The sequence below is a fragment of the Aegilops tauschii genome, chromosome 3 (genome assembly GCF_002575655.3).
Source record: "Aegilops tauschii subsp. strangulata cultivar AL8/78 chromosome 3, Aet v6.0, whole genome shotgun sequence".
NCBI classification, from domain to species: Eukaryota; Viridiplantae; Streptophyta; class Magnoliopsida; order Poales; family Poaceae; genus Aegilops; species Aegilops tauschii.
The window spans coordinates 309551420-309572170 of NC_053037.3; positions in this window are offsets into that span (position 1 = coordinate 309551420).

Genomic DNA, 20751 nt, shown 5'->3' on the forward strand with positions numbered 1-20751 from the left:
GGGAAAAATCACTGGCAATCTGTATGTTAAGTTCGTGGAGAAACCCGATCGATATGTTTAGTTTATCAACTGGACAGGGGTCACGTGGGTTTGTTGCATGCTGTTCTCTTAAGCAAACAATGCCTAATTGAAGTCTGTTGGTTCAGTGGCATGTCTCTCACCCATTATCCTGAAAGCAATGTGACTTGTAGAGATTGCTTCTCAGGAGTAAAAAGCATAAAACCATTACTATCATGGTGACATTAGTAGAAAAATCACCCATTTTCTTTTTGTCAAAAAAAAGACACCGACGTTAAAATTTTGCCAAAAGCATTGAACGTCACTTGACGCTGATTCTGACGTGGCAAAGGGCTGGCCGCGGAGGTGACGGTTGTTAACCGCCAAGGGCCAAGGCGTTAAAGATGACCACAGTCCACAGGGGCCACCCGTCTCTCTCTCTCTCTCCTCTCTCTCTCTCTCTCGCAATCCTCCCGTTTCACCTCCCACGCAACGTCGTGGCGGTCCTGGTTCTCATGCAGCATGGCGAGCACCATGTCCTTGGTATTCAGCGGCAGCGGGAGTGTAATGTTGCTCAACAACATGGTGCTCTTCCCCGCAAGGCTCGTCTACCCCTCCCATGTGATGCACAAGCTCGATGCCCACCACCTCCTGCAGGCACACCCGCGATGGTGGCGGCAAAGGGCGGCTCGATGACACTCGACGAACCTCCCTTGACGAGGTCCTTGATAATCCCTCCGTGCAACGAATTGTCGTAGCACTTTCCCATGATGGAGGTGGTAAGTATGGAGTGTTGAACCCACAAGGAGCTAAAGGTAGATTAATATTCTCTCGGGTCCTATATGCCACTGATACAATCCTACGTACACTAAGTGTTTGCTTTACATAGAAAATAAAACTATAACTACTTTGCAGATAAGAAAGGGTAGCTTTGCAAGACAATAAAGAACTTCAAAATAAAAGTTATGTGTTGTTTAAGTAAAATTACAATAAAATAAAGATAGCGAGTATGAAAAAAGAGGTGGTAGGATATCCGGAATTGTCCCTAGGCAATTAGTTAAGTTACTAGACCGATCGTCATCATTGCAGTTTTATATGTGGGAGAGGCCTCTACTAACATACTATCCTTACTTGGAATCATACGTACTTATGATTGAAATTATTAGCAAGCATCCACAAATACTAACATGCGCATTATGTTAAACTCAACCATAGCATTAAGATATATTGTTCCCCTTCATCCCATATGCATCAATTTCTATGGTGTGGCAAGGTAACTCTGTCACTCCGGCTATCGTATGCATGGTCCTATCAACATATTACTGGCCCTAAGGTGTGATCCACGCGTGCTAATATGATGGGCACCAAAGGACATCAACATAACAACATGCAACTCGAAATAACCATAGCAATTCACCAATTAACCATAGGACAAAAATAATCTACTCAGACATAATAGAGATGCAATAGACCATCGGTAAATAATATATATATATATATATATATATATATATATATATATATATATATATATAAGCATCAAACACCAAGTTCAAGTAGGGATTGCAGAGGTTTGTGGGAGAGTGGATCATTGTATAGAGAGGTAGTAAGGTGATGGAAATGTTGATGGAGACGGCGGAGTTGATGATGATTCCCCCGGCGGCACTCTGGCACCACCGGGAAAGAGGGGGAGAGAGGCCCTTCCTTCTTCTTATTCTTACTTGGCCTTCATCCTAGATGGGAGAAAGTTTCCCCCTTTCGTCCATGGTGTTCTTGGCCTCCCGGGAGCATGAGCCTCCCCCGAGATTGGATATTGGAATTTTCTTTGTCTCTCTGCGCTGAAATCTGAGAGCTTTCACCGTTTTATTGACCCCGGGAGATCCGTAAGTCTGGAAATCTAAAAAACTTATGGCGGTTCCTCAACTTCCGGTGCAAGATACCCTCCAAAGGGAAACCCCAACCGACCTCCATAGCCCCCAAAAGGGCCCACCCCATGGATAGGGGGTGTTCACGTGTGGAGGCCATCTTGAGCCTGTGGAGCTCCTCTCTGGGTTGGTCCGGGTCCCCTTAGTCTCTTATTTTCCAAAATAAATCCTCGTAAATCCCTGTGCATTTTTTAGCTCCACAAATGTGGATTTTCTAGTAAATGAAAAACATGCAGAAAATAACACCTGGCTCTAGCACTAATTAATATGTTAGTCCAATAAAAATAATATTAAAGTGCATCAAAATCATATACAATTGATGTGAATATAGCATGAGTACTTCAAATATATAGATACGTTGGAGACGTATCGGTCCTGCGTGGGGATTTCCTCAAACAACTTGGCTGCGATGCCAGACTTCGTGTAGACCTCTAGGACGTTGGCCTCGGTCACGAGCGTGTCGGGGTTGGATGAGGTGAGCTTGGGCCAGTGCATCCATTTTGTCTCCCATGCATCATCATCGCCGAGTACTCCATCTTGTAGCCCTCCATCGCTGGAACCCACATTGTCCCTACCACCTACCTAGCTCGGTTCGATTCAGCGCTCATCGCACCCGCGGGAGCAGAGTGCGCCACCTGATGAGAAATGCCAATGATGAGGTGTTGACCACCTCGGGACGTTAATGGCGTCCAGCCGATCCTCAGAACCCAAAATCAGCGCATCCTCTTAATACCTGTTTGCTCAAATCAACTGGACACCCCCCCGGTTTCATCAGGGGCGGTTGGTAGGCATCCCTTGATGACAGCTCACCCGCGGTGGCTGGTATGGTGGCTACAAGCTCATCTTCGACGGGTAGAGGCGGCATCGACAAGGCGCTCGCAATGTCGGCTCGGGAGGGATTCGAGTTGGGCGCCTCACAAATACCTTTGTCCTCCATGATCATAGTGTTGCGCCACGACCATTCCATTCTTCGAGACTTGTTCTGGGACGACGAACTCTCTCTACCAGGTGGTGCATGCGACCACGACGTGTCGGCTCGGCTCCCATGCCTACCGGGCGACGCGTTCGAGTAACGGGAGGGCACCCACACATGTAAGCATAGGACGATGGCGGTGGATTCATCCACGGAGAAGGGTCTCCGGCTCTGTGCACTGGGGCGGGCTGGAGCATCAACCTCCGGCTTCACGAGTTGTGGCGGAAGGTGATGAGTCAATAGGTAGTGGAGATTGGTCAGAGAGACAGAGAGAGAGAGAAGGTAGCTGATGGGTGGGCCTCACATCCAATTTACGACGCGTTTGGTTCAGCGAAAATGGTGTGGTTTCTGATCCCCACGCTTTTCGAAAATAGTACACTGCGTTTGGTTTGCGTGCTATGTTTTCGGCAGCAGCGATTTCCGATACGCGGCTTCGCAAAGTCCAAACCAGCCGAGCGAAGGGTGATTAGCAAACCGGGCGAAACCGAACAAACCAAACAAAGCCAGTATCCCGTAAAAAAGAATCGGAAGCAACGCTTCCCCATACCGAAACCGATTACGTTACCTGAGCAGTAACCAAACGCGTCGTAGTGTCTATCAGTCAGCGTTGTCTACCCCTTGCCACGTCAGCCTCGTAGGCGGGCCCCAATGTTCACAATCAGGGGCAATCGGTGCTTTCTAAAAGTTTAGCATTGCCTTTGGTGATTTTTATCTTTAAAAAAAGTGGTGGTAAACTTCTAATGATGTCGCAATAGTGGTGGCTTTATGCTTTGTACTCCTTTCTAGGTGGTTTGCAGTATGTGTCCTATTGCTATTTACTAGATGACCTATTGTCCCATTGGTGTAGAGACCAACTACAACCCAAAAGTTAAGTAAAATTTTTGAAGGATTTATTTCCTCAACTGTCTGCAAAATGATTATGTTTGTACTATGTTGGTATTTGCCATGACGATGATCATTCCCATAGCTGCCTTTGGCAACACATAACCATTTGCTTGAGCAGATAAATGGAGTTTGAGATTTTTTTATGCTCCGGCCTTTCCACATCTCATAATTGCGATAGAAAAACAACAAACGAGAAATTAGGTGAACCATTTGAAGGATGTTTCTGGCGAATTTCCTGCAAGTGACTATATTCGTTTGTAATTGCCTTGTATATTTAACAAGGGACATTTGCATTTGTGCCCCTAACTCGAAATCACTACTCATATTTGCCCCTAATTTTGAAGCATGCTCAAATTTGTCCCTCTGTCGTTAGTTGCACTTATAGAAATACTCTTTCGTGCAAATTTCGTCCAGTCAAAGCCATTTGACTGCTGTCTGGGCGTTTCTTTGACATTTTTGCCTCTAAGAAAAATAAAAAAAATAAAAAGATAAGAGAGAGTGCACTCTTACCTTTTGGTCCAGGGTGGCCGAGCCAGCCCAGCTCACTAGCTGGTCATCTTCTTCCTTTGTCGAGGCCGAGCGCGTGTTGCCCACATGCGCACCCGAGGCCACATCCGGCTTGCACTGAAGCTAATCCCCTTCCCCCAACACCGCAAGGACATCCATAGTACATGCCCTTAGCCCTATCGCCTCTCCTGACCCCAGCTCTCTCCTCTAAAACTACCCGAGAGCAACCGCTGATGACCCACAAGTATAGGGGATCAATCGTAGTCCTTTCAATAAGTAAGAGTGTCGAACCCAACGAGGAGCATTAGGAAATGACAAGCGATTTCAGCAAGGTATTATCTGCAGGCACTGAAATTGTCGGTAACAGATAGTTTGATAGCAAGATAATTTGTAATGGGCAATAAGTAGCAATAGTAACAATAAGTGCAGCACGGTAGCCCTATCCTTTTTATAGCAAAGGACAGGTCAGAACAGTCTCTTATAGTAAGAAAACCGTTCTTGAGGACACACGGGAATTCCATCTAGTCACTTTCATCATGTTGGTTTGGTTCGCGTTCGCTACTTTGATAATTTGATATGTGGGTGGACCGGTGCTTGGGTGCTGTTCGTACTTGAACAAACCTCCCACTTATGATTAACCCCTCTCGCAAGCATCCGCAACTATGAAAGAAGAGTTAAGATAAAATCTAACCATAGCATTAAACATATGGATCCAAATCAGCCCCTTACGGAATAGCGCATAAACTAGGGTTTAAGCTTCTGTCACTCTAGCAACCCACATCTACTAACTATTCCACAATGCACTCCCTTAGGCCCAAAGATGGTGAAGTGTCATGTAGTCAACGTTCACATAACACCACTAAGGGAATCACAACATACATATCATCAAAATATCGAACGAATATCAAATTCACATGATTACTTATGACAAGACTTCTCCCATGTCCTCAAGAAAACAAGTAACTACTAACAAAACATATTCATGCTCAAGATCGGAGGGGCATTGAATAGCATACACTACAAAAAAAAAGACACATCCATGACATTTTGGCCGAACGGATTTTTCTGTCATGCTTATGACACTTCTACGACGATAATTGTGAAAACCCGGTATCATCATAGATGTGGTGGGATCCTACTTCTATGACAAAAAATCATGACAGAAAATGGGCTTTTCGTCCTGGGCGGGCCGGAGATGCAGCTGCATGACATTCTGTGGGCCGTCTATGACAGAAAAAATCATGGTAGAAGCGAGGGCGAGGAAAATATCGCGGAGTTCCCGGTTACGGTGGGTGGTCAGAGCCGAGCGATGCACTGTGGTTTGCGTGTTTCTCTCGTGTACGCGCGTGTGTGCGAGGCGTTGGTTAACTGAACTCGGAGCAATCGCACGTTACTGAATCCGAGCGATTGATCCCTTGGTTGTCAACTAAACCCGAGCGATTCATTCGCTGCTGACTGAACCCGAGCAATTCCTTCGCTGTTGTTGCTAACTGAACCCGAGCGATCGATCACTGCTGCTGCTTACTGAAGCCGATCGATACCCCATGCGAGACGTAGCCAACCAGTGTTGGGTTGCCTCTCGATGAACAGTGACCGTTGCTACCGTGCGCGCTGTACGTAGAACGAGTCGAGACGTGGTGAGTCGAGCCGGTTGGTTGGCTTTGGATGAACTGTTCCCGGTGGGGGTTGGATGAACAGGACCCCGTGGTAGTAGGCCCTTGCCGCTAGATGAACATGACCCCGAGGAGGCCGCCGCACCCCAGCCGGTTGGAGGTGGATGAACAGGACCCCGTGGAGGCTCTATGAACAGCAGCCGGTGGGCTGGATGAACAGTAACCGTGGATGAACAGTTGCACGTGGAGGCTGGAGGAGGTCGACGGTGGATGAACAGTAGCCCGTGGAGGCTGGAGCGAGGCAGTAGACGGTGGATGAACATGACCCCGTTTCGACCGTAGGCGCTCCAACACAAGTCCGTTTCCTCCATTTTGCGGTACGCCACACCCCTCCCGATCAACAGGACCCCGTTTCGACCGTAGGCACTCGAACACAAGTCTGTTTCCTCCGTTTTGTGGTACGCCAGACCCCTCCCGATGAACAGGATCCCGTTTCGACCATGGCCGGTCGAACAGAAGGCCGTCTCCTCCATTCTGCGGTACGCCAGACCCCGTTTCGGCTGTTCCGTCCAAGTCGGTTGGCTCCCGTTGAACAGGATGCATTCCGACCCAGTCGGTTGCCTCTCGATGAACATGATTTTGTTTCTCCGTTCCGACCCAGCCGGTTCACTGCCCGATGAACAGGACGCCGTTGCTGCCATCTATTGCCTCTCCATGTACACAAGCCCTGGCCGTCCATATATATGCGCGAGTACACGCTCGAGACCCCGCCCGTATGTACGTACGTGGTCATATTTTTTACTCTGTGGCTGTACGTACGTGTACAGGACTTAGACGGGACCGCATGAACTGCTATGTCAGGTGCTCTGCAACGACACATGCCGCTACTTACTCGACCATGGTTCATACTTGCGGAGAGACCGATCGACCAATATGTACGTACACGTTCGTGACCAGACAGACAACGCTATGTACGCTTTGACCGGGTGGGTCCCAGTGGTCAGGGAGGATAAGTACACACTTCCTTGCGTGCGAAGATATAGTTGGTCGGTCCCAGCTGTCAGGGGGAGGAATCGTTTTTATTTTGCGAGTAATAAGGAGGCACTTCCTTGTGTTCCAAGATGTAACTGGTGGGTCCAACTGACAGCCTCACCGCCTAAAGTCCTCTTCCGATGGCTGTCCTTCGTTGACCACGTTGACCACGCTGCGCCGAGAGCACCAAGGCGGTGGATGAAGGCCAGGCCTAGGAAGGGAACGACGCAGAGCCAGGGAAGACGCGACAGTGGATGCCCACGTGGAGGGGAGTACCTGGGTTGACTGCTTCGGCTGCGGTGTGAGGCTGCCGTCGCCGGAGAATAACATGAGGTGTGGGTGAGTATAGAGGGATGGCATGGCCAGCAGTGGCAGCACAGCCGGACACGGGAGGCAGGAGCATGTGGCACGACCAGCGCTGGTTTGGGCGGCTGGAGCAAGAAGACCAGAGGTTGAAGAAGTACGGCGGCCGTTGGATAGACATCATAAGGTCATTGCAGCTAGAATCGTTTATATTGACTAAGTTGACAAAGCCCTTGGTACGCGTCAACTTAGTAGGCCCATAGGTCAGCCTCCGAAACAGTGCGCCCCAGATGTCAGGAGGAGAAATCATTTTTTGGGCGGCTGAAGCAAGAATATCCGAGATTGAAGAAGAAGCATGACATCCGTTGGATGGACATCCAACGGCCACTGCTGCTAGAACCATGTGTTGACTATAACTTGACAAAGCCTTGCGTACGCGTCAACTCAGTAGGCCCGCAAGTGTGTGGCAGAGAAAATATAACCCATTTGCGATTTGTAAGAATGTACAGCCTATTTTTGAATTCTAATGGAATTTACTACAACCCATTTATAGTTTGTTAAAAGTACAACCCATTTTCTAGCTAGAACAACGATTAATAATTTCAATCAACCGCTCAAAACAGAATTCAATAAAATTTTCCACATTTTGATCAACGCGTAGTTGCGCTCCATGCATTGGGTTTCCGGGGGAGATAACAAGGCAGAGTAAGTAACAACGCTCGCTAGCGACGAGGCTAGGAGGGGATTGAGATGCGAAGTTAATGGACGACGCCTAATTTTTTTGGGAATATCTGATTTTCGTAAGATGACTTAACACCTAGACGGAGGGAGTACCACTCCTCAGTCCAGGTTTGATGGAATATTTGTCACCTCTTCTCTTCTTGTACGTACTCCATTTATCTCACTTCATGTGGCTTCCCACTCGCACGATATTCCTATTCTATGAACCTGTTTGCGTGTGTGTGTTTTAACAGTGTGTGTGTGTGTGTCTGTGTGTGTTAGAGAGAGCGACACATCAACCTACTCCTACAAAGAGATGGTGTGTAATCCTGCAAAAAAAGAGAGATGGTGTGTAGTGTATGATTTAGCCGCGAGAGTCGGTGCATCCTATCGTTTCCGGGCGTCCGGTCGGGATAGCTGCCACGCCCACTCCTGACCAGCCTGGCCCACCCAAAGCCCCTCCATCGCCTGCGCGCGCTTCCCGCCCGAAATGGTCAGCGCCGCTCTAGAGAATCAGTGCCGCATTCATGCCCGGGCAGAGCGGACACGACCTCTCACTGGTGCCTGCGTTGAAGGGAGAAGCGGATTCAAGAGTGATGGTTGCTTCATCCGTCCAACTTACTGCCGGGTCTATGTTATTTGACGGCTCATTGGTCATTATTACTGAGGTGGTACGACTGCTGGATGTCCCATGTTTCGGCGAAAGGAGGTAGATTACAATTTTCTCCATTCTTGCAAAGAAGGAGTGTGAAAGCAGTGAAAACACCCAAGCTCAGTGATTACATGGCCCACCTCACACTATCACCATATTTTCTGGACACTGTGCGACACCTAACTCTTTACATAGTAGTATAGTACGTACTATAATTTCTCAGCGAGATAAATTTGTACAATGCTATGAAGCTTCCAGCTTCTGTTTCATGTATCTTGCGTCCAAGGTTGCCCTGTTGCAACATTTCATGACATACAAAGGAGACTCACATGCATGCTATTGCATCTCAATGATTGACAGATCATAGCCAATATGTAATCCATCCGTTCCAAAATAAGTGTCTCAAATTTATGCAAACTTTAGTACAAAGTTGTACTACTACTAAAGTTGACACTTATTTTGGAATACAGACAACTAAATAAAAAAATGATCCATGCAGTCCCTAGCCCTTGAACCCTAAACCCTAACCAAGCTTTAATTTGCTGGCGACGTTGAACCTTCCGAAGAAATGAAGTTTGCAACCCTTTGACCACTGGATCATTTTGTGCAATTTCACTAAAATCGAGATGAGCATCCCTGTGGCAAAGAAATTAAAGAAGCGCGATTAGAATAAGATTACTAGGACTAGTTGATGAGACATAAACTCATCGCAAATACAGTAGAAGCCAGTAGAGGTATGTGCGGGGCAAAGAAGTAGAGAAATATCCACATGGAGCGTGATGACCCACAAGTATAGGGGATCTATCGTAGTCCTTTCGATAAGTAAGAGTGTCGAACCCAATGAGGAGCAGAAGGAAATGACAAGCAGTTTTTAGTAAGGTATTCTCTGCAAGCACAGAAATTATCGGTAATAGATAGTTTTATGATAAGGTAATTCGTAACGGGTAACAAGTAACAAAAGTAAACAAGGTGCAGCAAGGTGGCCCAATCCTTTTTGTAGCAAAGGACAAGCCTGGACAAACTCTTATATAAAGGAAAGCGCTCCCGAGGACACATGGGAATTATCATCAAGCTAGTTTTCATCATGCTCATATGATTCGCGTTCGTTACTTTGATAATTTGATATGTGGGTGGACCGGTGCTTGGGTACTGCCCTTCCTTGGACAAGCATCCCACTTATGATTAACCCCTCTCGCAAGCATCCGCAACTACGAAAGAAGAATTAAGGTAAACCTAACCATAACATGAAACATATGGATCCAAATCAGCCCCTTACGAAGCAACGCATAAATTAGGGTTTAAGCTTCTGTCACTCTAGCAACCCATCATCTACTTATTACTTCCCAATGCCTTCCCCTAGGCCCAAACAGTGGTAGTCGACGTTCACATAACACCACTAGAGGAAAGACAACATACATCTCATCAAAATATCGAACGAATACCAAATTCACATGACTACTTACAACAAGACTTCTCCCATGTCCTCAGGAACAAACGTAACTACTCACAAATCATATTCATGTTCATAATCAGAGGGGTATTAATGTGCATAAAGGATCTGAACATATGATATTTCACCGAATAAACCAACTAGCATCAACTACAAGGAGTAATCAACACTACTAGCAACCCACAGGTACCAATCTGAGGTTTTTAGACAAAGATCGGATACAAGAGATGAAGTAGGGTTTGAGAGGAGATGGTGTTTGTGAAGATGTTGATGGAGATTGACCCCCTCCCGATGAGAGGATCGATGGTGATGACGATGGTGACGATTTCCCCCTCCCGGAGGGATGTTTCCCCGGCAAAACAGCTTCGCCGGAGCCCTAGATTGATTCCGCCAAGGTTCCGCCTCGAGACGGCCGAGGGAGTCCTGGACTAAGGGGTCCTCAGGCGTCCGGACTATTAGCCATGGGCCGGACTAATGGGCTCTGAAGATACGAAGACCGAAGACTGCACCCATGTCCGGATGGGACTCTCCTTGGCGTCGAAGGCAAGCTTGGCGACCGAATATGTAGATTCCTTTCTTTGTAACCGACCTTGTGTAACCCTAGATCCTCCCGGTGTCTATATAAACCGGAGGACTTAGTCCAGAGAGGGAGATACTCATTACCATAGTCATACTGGCTAGGCTTTAGGGTTTAGCCATCTCGATCTCGTGGTAGATCAACTCTTGTAATACTCATATTCATCCAGATCAATCGAGCAGGAAGTAGGGTATTACCTCCATAGAGAGGGCCTGAACCTGGGTAAACATCATGTCCCCCATCTCCTGTTACCATCGACCTTAGACGCACAGTTCGGGACCCCCTACCCGAGATCCGCCGGTTTTGACACCGACATTGGTGCTTTCATTGAGAGTTCCACTGTGCCGTCAACGATAGGATCGATGCGTCGTCCTTAAAGACAATATCACCGCCGGAGGACAACTGGCCTCAGGCCAAACCCTCCGGCTGGGCGGCTTTACCATGACCGCCCGTTCGGCCGTTAAGCCGACGATGACCTCTCGGGCCATCGAAAATCCCCTTCGTATCAACTCCAAACACTCCAAGCAGATGGATCCGGCGGAGTTTTCGTCTTTAAACGAGCTCCTTGATCGCATCGCCGCCCTGGGAATCGCCACAGATTACGATCGGATCGGGCTTAAACCCAACCAAAGAGAAATCAAATCTCCACAAGTCACCCACCAGATAGCGGTAGTCGAGGAGCAAGACGGCGACTCTTCCCCTATACTGAAGACGGACTATGTCCGGATCGCCGACCCAACAAAGTCGGATCCTCACTAGCAAAAGGAAGTGACCGGCCTTCCGAACATAGAATCAGACGACGGGCATAAGCAACCAGAAGATACTCCGGAGCCCGGACTGTTAAGTCTGGAAAACCTTCAGACTCTGGATCATCGATCGGGTCAGGGTCCGGATCCAATTCCACCCACCCACCCAGACATAAGCGCTCTCATGAGCATACAACAGCAGTCTCAGGAAAAGGTCCACCACTTCTGGGCCAGATTCCTCCTTGTCAAGGACAAGGTTAAAGATTGCCGCAACGAGGACGCGATATCAGCGTTCTGCAATAATTGCACGAATGAAGGAATCCTCAACGCCATTAATCGCCGCCGCATACTGCACTTCGCTGACTTGGCAACTATCGTACAAAAGTACAGCGCAATGGAAAGCGCCTGGAAAGATCGAGCAGCTTGTTGGGAGCCATCGGTCCCAACTCAACCGCTGGTCCAGGCAAAAAGGGCGTATCCCCGTGACACACCCAGTCCAATAGCCAAGAAATATAAACCCATTACGCGGCACGGAACCGTTCTGGAGGGATGGCTCGATGGCCCATGCAAAATACACACAACACCGGACACCATACCAACCCACAGCCTTAGAGCATGTTGGATACTCCGGCAGGTAGCCAAGAGCGGCGAGGACATCCTTACCAAAAACACCCCAGAGCAACACCCTCTAGAAGACGACGACCCTGGAGTATTGACGGTCTTCGAGACATTCGCTTCAAACAATAAGCGCAAAAGGGCACTCCGCGACCTCGCCGAAGTCTGTCAAATCGCCGCGATAAACCCTTGGAACGACACGGCTATAACCTTTAATGCCGGTGACGAACCAAAATACAGGACAGTCCGAGCACCAGCCGCATTAGTCCTCAGTCCCATCATGGACGGCTTTCGACTCACCAAGGTCCTCATGGATGGCGGCAGCGGACTAAACCTCATCTATGAGGATACACTCCACAATATGGAAATAGACAGAAGCCGCATCAAGCAGAGCAACACGACCTTCCGAGGAATCATTCCCAGTCGGGAGGCGCAGTATGCGCGAAAAATCACACTTGACGTGGTATTCGGCACGCCGGAGAATTATCGGTCCAAAGAAATAACCTTCCAAGTGGCTCCTTTCAGCAGCGGATACCACGCCTTGTTGGGGCGAGATGCTTTTACACGCTTCCAAGCTATACCTCATTAAGGGTACATGAAGCTCAAAATGCCCGGACCAAACGACATAATCACTCTTGTCAGTGATCCGGACATAGCACTCCGCGCCGAAAACAAAACCGCATCCCTGGCCCTTGAGGCATTATCTGAAGCCCTCGTGGCCAAAGAATTAACCGCACTGCGCTCCACGATGGATAGGGACGATGTGATCTTAGACAAATGACCCAAATCCACCTCCTTCAAACCGGCAGAAGAAATAGTCAAATTCCAGGTCCACCCAACGGACCCCAAGAAGACAACATCTATTGGAGCACAACTAGACCCAACGGTCGACGCCGCACTAAGGGATTTCCTTTGCGAAAACTGGGATATATTCGCCTGTCACCCTTCTGATATGCCTGGAATCCCACGTAAGCTGGCCGAACATAGTCTCAATATATTAAAGGGATATAAACCAGTCAAACAAGCACTGTGGCGCTTTTCCGAACCCAAACGCCAAGCTATGGGGGAGGAGTTAGCCAAGCTAATTGAGGCCGGATTCATTAGAGAAATAAAACATCCAGACTGGCTGGCAAACTTGGTGATGGTACCAAAGAAGGACAAATCCTGGCGCCTGTGCGTCAATTTCAAAGACCTCAATAAGGCTTGCCCTAAGGATCCCTTCCCCCTCCCCCGCATTGATCAAATCATTGATGCTACCGCAGGACACGACTCACTGTGTTTCCTTGATGCATATTCCGGATACCATCAAATCAAAATGAAGGAGTCCGATCAAGCTGCAACAACATTCATTACCCCATATGGGCCATTCTGCTTCAACACCATGCCCTTCGGGCTCAAGAACTGATACGTCTCCGTCATATCTACTTTTCCAAACACTTTTGCCCTTGTTTTGGACTCTAACTTGCATGATTTGAATGGAACTAACCCGGACTGACGCTGTTTTCAGCAGACTTTCCATGGTGTTATTTCTGTGCAGAAACAAAAGTTCTCGGAATGACCTGAAACTCCACGAAACATCTATTTGGAAAATAAGAAAAATACCGGAAGAAAAATCCATGTCAGGGGGCCCACACCCTGCCCACGAGGGTGGGGGGCGCGCCCCCTACCTCGTGGGCCCCCTGACGCTCCACCGACCTCAACTCCAACTCCATATATTCACTTTCGGGGAGAAAAAAATCAAAGAGAAGGATTCATCGCGTTTTACAATACGGAGCCGCCGCCAAGCCCTAAAACCTCTCAGGAGGGCTGATCTGGAGTCCGTTCGGGGCTCCGGAGAGGGGGATTCGTCGCCATCATCATCATCAACCATCCTCCATCACCAATTTCATGATGCTCACCGCCGTGCGTGAGTAATTCCATCGTAGGCTTGCTGGACGGTGATGGGTTGGATGAGATCTATCATGTAATCGAGTTAGTTTTGTTAGGGTTTGATCCCTAGTATCCATTATGTTCTAAGATTGATGTTGCTATGACTTTGCTATGCTTAATGCTTGTCACTAGGGCCCGAGTGCCATGATTTCAGATCTGAACCTATTATGTTTTCATGAATATATGTGTGTTCTTGATCCTATCTTGCAAGTCTATAGTCACCTACTATGTGTTATGATCCGGCAACCCCGAATTGACAATAATCGGGACCACTCCCGGTGATGACCATAGTTTGAGGAGTTCATGTATTCACTATGTGCTAATGCTTTATTCCGGTACTCTATTAAAAGGAGGCCTTAATATCCCTTAGTTTCCGCTAGGACCCCGCTGCCATGGGAGGGTAGGACAAAAGATGTCATGCAAGTTCTTTTCCATAATCACGTATGACTATATTCGGAATACATGCCTACATTACATTGATGAATTGGAGCTAGTTCTGTGTCACCCTATGTTATGACTGTTACATGATGAACCGCATCCGACATAATTCTCCATCACCGATCCAATGCCTACGAGCTTTTCATATATTGTTCTTCGCTTATTTACTTTTTCGTTGCTACTGTTACAATCACTACAAAACACCAAAAATATTACTTTTGCTACCGTCACTTTTGTTACCGTTACCACTACTATCATACTACTTTGCTACTAAATACTTTGCTGCAGATACTAAGTTATCCAGGTGTGGTTGAATTGACAACTCAACTGCTAATACTTGCGAATATTCTTTGGCTCCCCTTGTGTCGAATCAATAAATTTGTGTTGAATACTCTACCCTCGAAAACTGTTGCGATCCCCTATACTCGTGGGTTATCAAGACTATTTTCTGGCGCCGTTGCCGGGGAGCATAGCTCTATTCTTTGAGTCACTTGGGATTTATATCTGCTGGTCACTATGAAGAACTTGAAAGACGCTAAGACAACAATTTATCCCTCAACTACGAGGGGAGGTAAGGAACTGCCATCTAGCTCTGTACTTGATTCACCTTCTGTTTTGAGTAAGCTTGCGACCCTAAACCTGCTGCTGCTATTCGTTATGATATGTTGCATGTTATTGATGAAGCCACTTCTGCTATGCATGATACTTATGATGAAACTACTTCTATGCTTGATACTACTGTGCCACTTAGTGATTTTCTTGATGAACAAATTGCTAGGGTTAGAGAGAAAGAAATTATTGAAACTGATTATATTGATGAAAGTGATGATGATGAAGACTTGCCTGTTATTCCTGAGGGTTGTGTTTTTGAAAAAGAAGCTGCTTTAGCTATTTTAGCTTGCAAAGATAGATATGAGCTCAAGAGGTTATTAGCTAAATTGAGTCAGCAATCTCTTAATGCTAGAATGAAACCTGACCCTGCTTTTGCTACTTCACCTATCTGTGTTACTGATAAGGATTATGAATTCTCTGTTGATCCTGATATAATTACTTTGGTTGAATGTGATCCTTTTCATGGCTATGAATCTGAAACTGTTGTGGCACATCTTACTAAATTAAATGATATAGCCACCCTGTTCACTAATGATGAGAGATCTCGCTATCTTTATATCCTTAAAATATTTCTGTTCTCCTTAAAGGGTGATGCTAAGATATGGTTTAATTCTCTTGATCCTGGTTGTGTGCGTAGTCCCCAGGATATGATTTATTACTTCTCTGCTAAATATTTCCCTGCTCATAAGAAACAAGCTGCTCTAAGGGAAATATACAATTTTGTGCAAGTTGAAGAAGAGAGTCTCCCACAAGCTTGGGGGAGGCTTCTCAAGTTACTTAATGCTTTGCCTAATCATCCTCTTAAGAAAAATGAAATACTTGATATCTTTTATAATGGACTAACCGATGCTTCCAGAGATTACTTGGATAGTTGTGTTGGTTCTGTTTTCAGGGAAAGAACACCGGATGAAGCTGAAATTCTATTGAATAATATGTTGACAAATGAAAATAATTGGACACTTCCTGAGCCATCTCCTGAGCCTATTCCTAAAACAACTCCGAAGAAGAGAGGTGTTCTATTTCTCAGTCCTGAAGATATGCAAGAGGCAAAGAAATCTATGAAAGAAAAGGGTATTAAAGCTAAAGATGTTAAGAATTTACCTCCTATTGAAGAAATACATGGTCTTAATTTACCGCCTGTTGAAGAAACATATGATCTTAATCCATTACCTATTGAAGAACCTCATGGTCTTGATAACCCGACACAGGTAGTAAAGGTAAATTCTCTCTATAGATATGATAAAGCTGAAATCCCTCCTACTAAAATTGCTAGCCAATGCTTGGATGAGTTTGATAACTTTATGGTTAAGCAAGAAGATTTCAATGCTTATTTTGGTAGACAGTTAAAATAAAATGCTTATATGATTGAACACTTGGGTGATTATATGGCTAACGTTAAAGGTGAACTTAAACTCATTACTAAACATGCTTCTATGGTTACCACTCAAGTAGAACAAGTACTTAAAGCTCAAAATGATTTTCTCAATGAAATGAATAGTAAGAAAAATGATTATGCTGTTAGAGTGGCTACTAGAACTGGTAAGATGACTCAGGAACCTTTGTATCCTGAAGGCCACCCTAAGAGAATTGAGCAAGATTCTCAGAGAAATAATATTGATGCACCTAGTTCTTCTAAAAAGAAGAAAAAGAAAAATGATAGGACTTTGCATGCTTCTAGTGAACCTATTGCTGAACCACCCGAGAATCCAAATGATATCTCTATTTCTGATGCTAAAACACAATCTGGTAATGAACATGAACCTAATGAAAATGCTAATGATGATGTTCATGATGATGCTCAACCTAGTAATGACAATGATGTAGAAATTGAACCTGCTGTTGATCTTGATAACCCACAATCAAAGAATCAACGTTATGATAAGAGAGACTTTGTTGCTAGGAAACATGGTAAAGAAAGGGAGCCATGGGTTCAGAAACCCATGCCTTTTCCTCCCAAACCATCCAAGAAAAAGGATGATGAGGATTTTGAGCGCTTTGCTGAAATGATTAGACCTATCTTCTTGCATATGCGATTAACTGATATGCTCAAAATGAATCCTTATGCTAAGTATATGAAAGATATTTTTACTAATAAAAGAAAGATACCGGAAGCTAAGATTTCCACCATGCTTGCTAATTATACTTTTAAAGGTGGAATACAAAAGAAACTTGGAGATCCAGGAGTACCTACTATACCATGCTCCATTAAAAGAAACTATGTTAAAACTGCTTTATGTGATCTTGGAGCCGGTGTTGGTGTTATGCCTCTCTCTTTATATCGTAGACTTGATTTGAATAAGTTGACACCTACTAAAATATCTTTGCAAATGGCTGATAAATCAACTTCTATACCTGTCGGTATTTGTGAGGATGTGCCTGTTGTGGTTGCAAACGTTACTATTTTAACGGACTTTGTTATTCTTGATATTCCCGAGGACGATAGTATGTCTATTATTCTTGGAAGACCCTTTTTGAATACTGCAGGGGCTGTTATTGATTGCAACAAAGGCAATGTCACTTTTCATGTTAATGGTAATAAGCATACGGTACACTTTCCGAGGAAACAACCTCAAGTTCATAGTATCAACTCTATTGGAAAAATTCCATCAATTATTTTTGGAGGTTTTGAATTTCCTCTTCCTACTGTCAAGAAGAAATATGATATTCTTATTATTGGGGATGTGCATATCCCCGTTGAGGTAACATAGTGTTATTCGAAATTTCTCCGGTTCCATGTTATTCGGAATGAGTTTGTTAACAAGACTTGATCAACCTTGTTTGTGGATTCTTTTTGATGAGCATGAGATGGATGAAACTAGAAGGCACAACCTTCTGTACCCTCCTTCTACTTTCTGTTATTTAGTTGAAATAAAGTAAAAATAGTATTTTTTTGTCTGTTTTCTAATTTATTTGTGCAATATAAAAATACCCCGAAAATAAAAGTTCTCCAAATGCCCTGAAAATGGAATATGATTTTTTCTGGAATATTTGAGAATATCTAGCACTGAGAACACTGCAGGAGGGGCAAGCACCTGGCCACGAGGGTGGAGGGCGCGCCCTACCCCCTGGGCGCGCCCCCTGCCTCGTGGGCCCACGGTGGCTTCCCTCCACTTATTCCTGCACCCACACACTTCTTCTTCCTCCCACAAACACCAATATCCAGCTCAAGCACGAGTTCTAGCTCATTTTGCTGCGATTTTCGATCTCCTTGCTCAAAGCACCTCTCACAAAACTGCTTGGGGGGATTGTTCCTTAGTATGTGACTCCTCCATTGGTCCATTAGTTTTTGTTCTAGTGCTCTATTCATTGCAAATTTGTGCTGCCTAGGTGACCATGTTCTTGAGCTTGCATGTCAAATTTATATGGTTCCAAGTAGTTCTAATGCATGATATAGTCTCTAGGCACTTGTAGGAGTAGTTTCTATCAATTTTATTGAGCTTAGTTCACTTTTGTTTGAAGTTACTAAAAATTTCAGAATTTTTCAGAAAATAATGAAGAGATTTTTGAGGGGCTCATCGAGCCGAAGCTCGAAGGAAAAGCAAAATGAAGAAGCACAGAGGCCCGAATATAATTTGCCTCGCACCGCGGAGGTTCGGCCGTGTGAATGGCCTTCCGATGATTTCTTGAGAGAAGCCGAGATTTATGATGATTTCTATTCATTGGCTGAGAATGCTGGCCTCACCGACTTCCTCCGCGACCAACGTCATCAGTATCTCTTACTCACTAATACTTTTGTGCAAAACTTCTACTATTTTCCTAAGGAATCACCTCCTTCAGTAGAGTTTCATTTATATGATGTTGTTAAGAAGATGCCACTAGATGAATTTTGCAAGGTTTCCAAAATACCCTTCGAGGGTACCTTAGATGAACCACATCGTAAAGATGTGGACGGGTTTATTGACACCATTACTGTGGGGGAAACCAGGAAGGTTTCCTATGCAAGAATCACTAGCATACATTTTCCCGTTTTACGCTACTTTGCCATATTTGCTAGTCGTTGCTTGATTGGTCGCGGAAACTGTGGAAACCTTAGTGTTCCTGATATTATCATTTTGTTCCATGGTTTATTTTCCGATAACACTGTTAGTATGGGCGGAATTATTGCTAAACGGTTAAGTCTGAACCGTACTAAGGGTCCCATCTTTGAGTATTTACGCTTCACGCCTTGCTGCATATTATAATATACCTATTAGGCACTATGAAAAAGAAGAAAAATTGCTGCCCACTGCTTATTTAGATTATAAGAGTATGGTAGCGCATGACTTTATTGTTAAGAACAAGGAAGGGGAGCTTAAATACAAATTGTTCTTTGATAAACATCACCCTGAGACTATTACCTTGCCTGCTCCTTCCTTGTTTAATTTGTCTGAAGGCCCGTATCTCGTTCCATGGGCGGCCATTTACGCCTACAGGAACCCTACACCAGCCACGGAGCCGGAACCACAATTTGAGCCTCCACGACAATCTGATTACTTTTGGGATCTGGAGATGACCTCCATGCCATCCGTGGCAATAAACCAACTTAGGCCAAAAGCCTAAGCTTGGGGGAGTACGTATTTCCCACCGACATTACATTTATGTACACACACTCATTGCTAGATGTCGGTGCTCATACTCTTTCACTGTAATATCCATGCTAGTTTATTTTCTTTTTCTTGCTTTCTTCTTGTGTGTTTGTTAAACTTTAAGAAAAACAAAAAAAAATAGTGTAGCTTCTAGCTAGTTTACTTTTCCTGCTGTAGTAGTAATAATTAAAAATAAAACCCAAAAAGATTTCATGTTCTTCTTTTGCTTGTTGGGAGCTTTCCCGTGTAAATAATTTTTATTTCTTTTCTTTTCTTTGGGGGTCGATAGGAGAAGACCATAATTAAATTGTTGAAGTGGCTCTTATATGCATTATTGTTGACTTAACCAAGAACCCATATTGCCTTGTCTTCTCCTGTTTATTGAATGCTCGCAGATTCTAGCTTAGTCCAATGCACGTGCACTCTTATTATTATTCACATCGTTCGGTCGTGCAAGTGAAAGGCAATTATGACGATATATGATGGACTGACTGAGATGAGAAAAGCTGGTATGAACTCGACCTCTCTTGTTTTTGTAAATATGATTAGTTCATCGTTCCCGATTCAGCCTATTATGAATAAACATGTTTGCAATGACAATTAGAGATCATAGTTGCTCGTGCCATGCTTGATTAGCTATGAGTTATAATGGTTTACCTTGCATGCCAACATGCTATTAAAATGGTTGTGATGTGGTATAGTGGGGTGGTATCCTCCTTTGAATGATTTAAGTGACTTGACTTGGCACATGTTCACACATGTAGTTGAAACAAATCAACAGAGCCTTCACGATATTTATGTTCATGGTGGATTATATCCTACTCACGCTTGCACTCAATGTTTATTAATTTTAATGCATGTTCATGACTGTTGTCGCTCTCTAGTTGGTCGCTTCCCAGTCTCTTGCTAGCCTTCACTTGTACTAAGCGGGAATACTGCTTGTGCATCCAATCCCTTAAACCCCAAAGTTATCCCATATGAGTCCACTATACCTTCCTATATGCGGTATCTACCTGCCGTTCCAAGTAAATTTGTATGTGCCAAACTCTAAACTTTCAAATAAACATTCTGTTTTATATGCTCGAATAGCTCATGTATCAACTAGGGCTGCCCTTATCTTCCATGCTAGGCGGGTTATTCTCAAGAGGAATGGACTCCGCTCCTCACTCACGAGAAAATGGCTGGTCACCGAGATGCCCAATCCCATGCTTT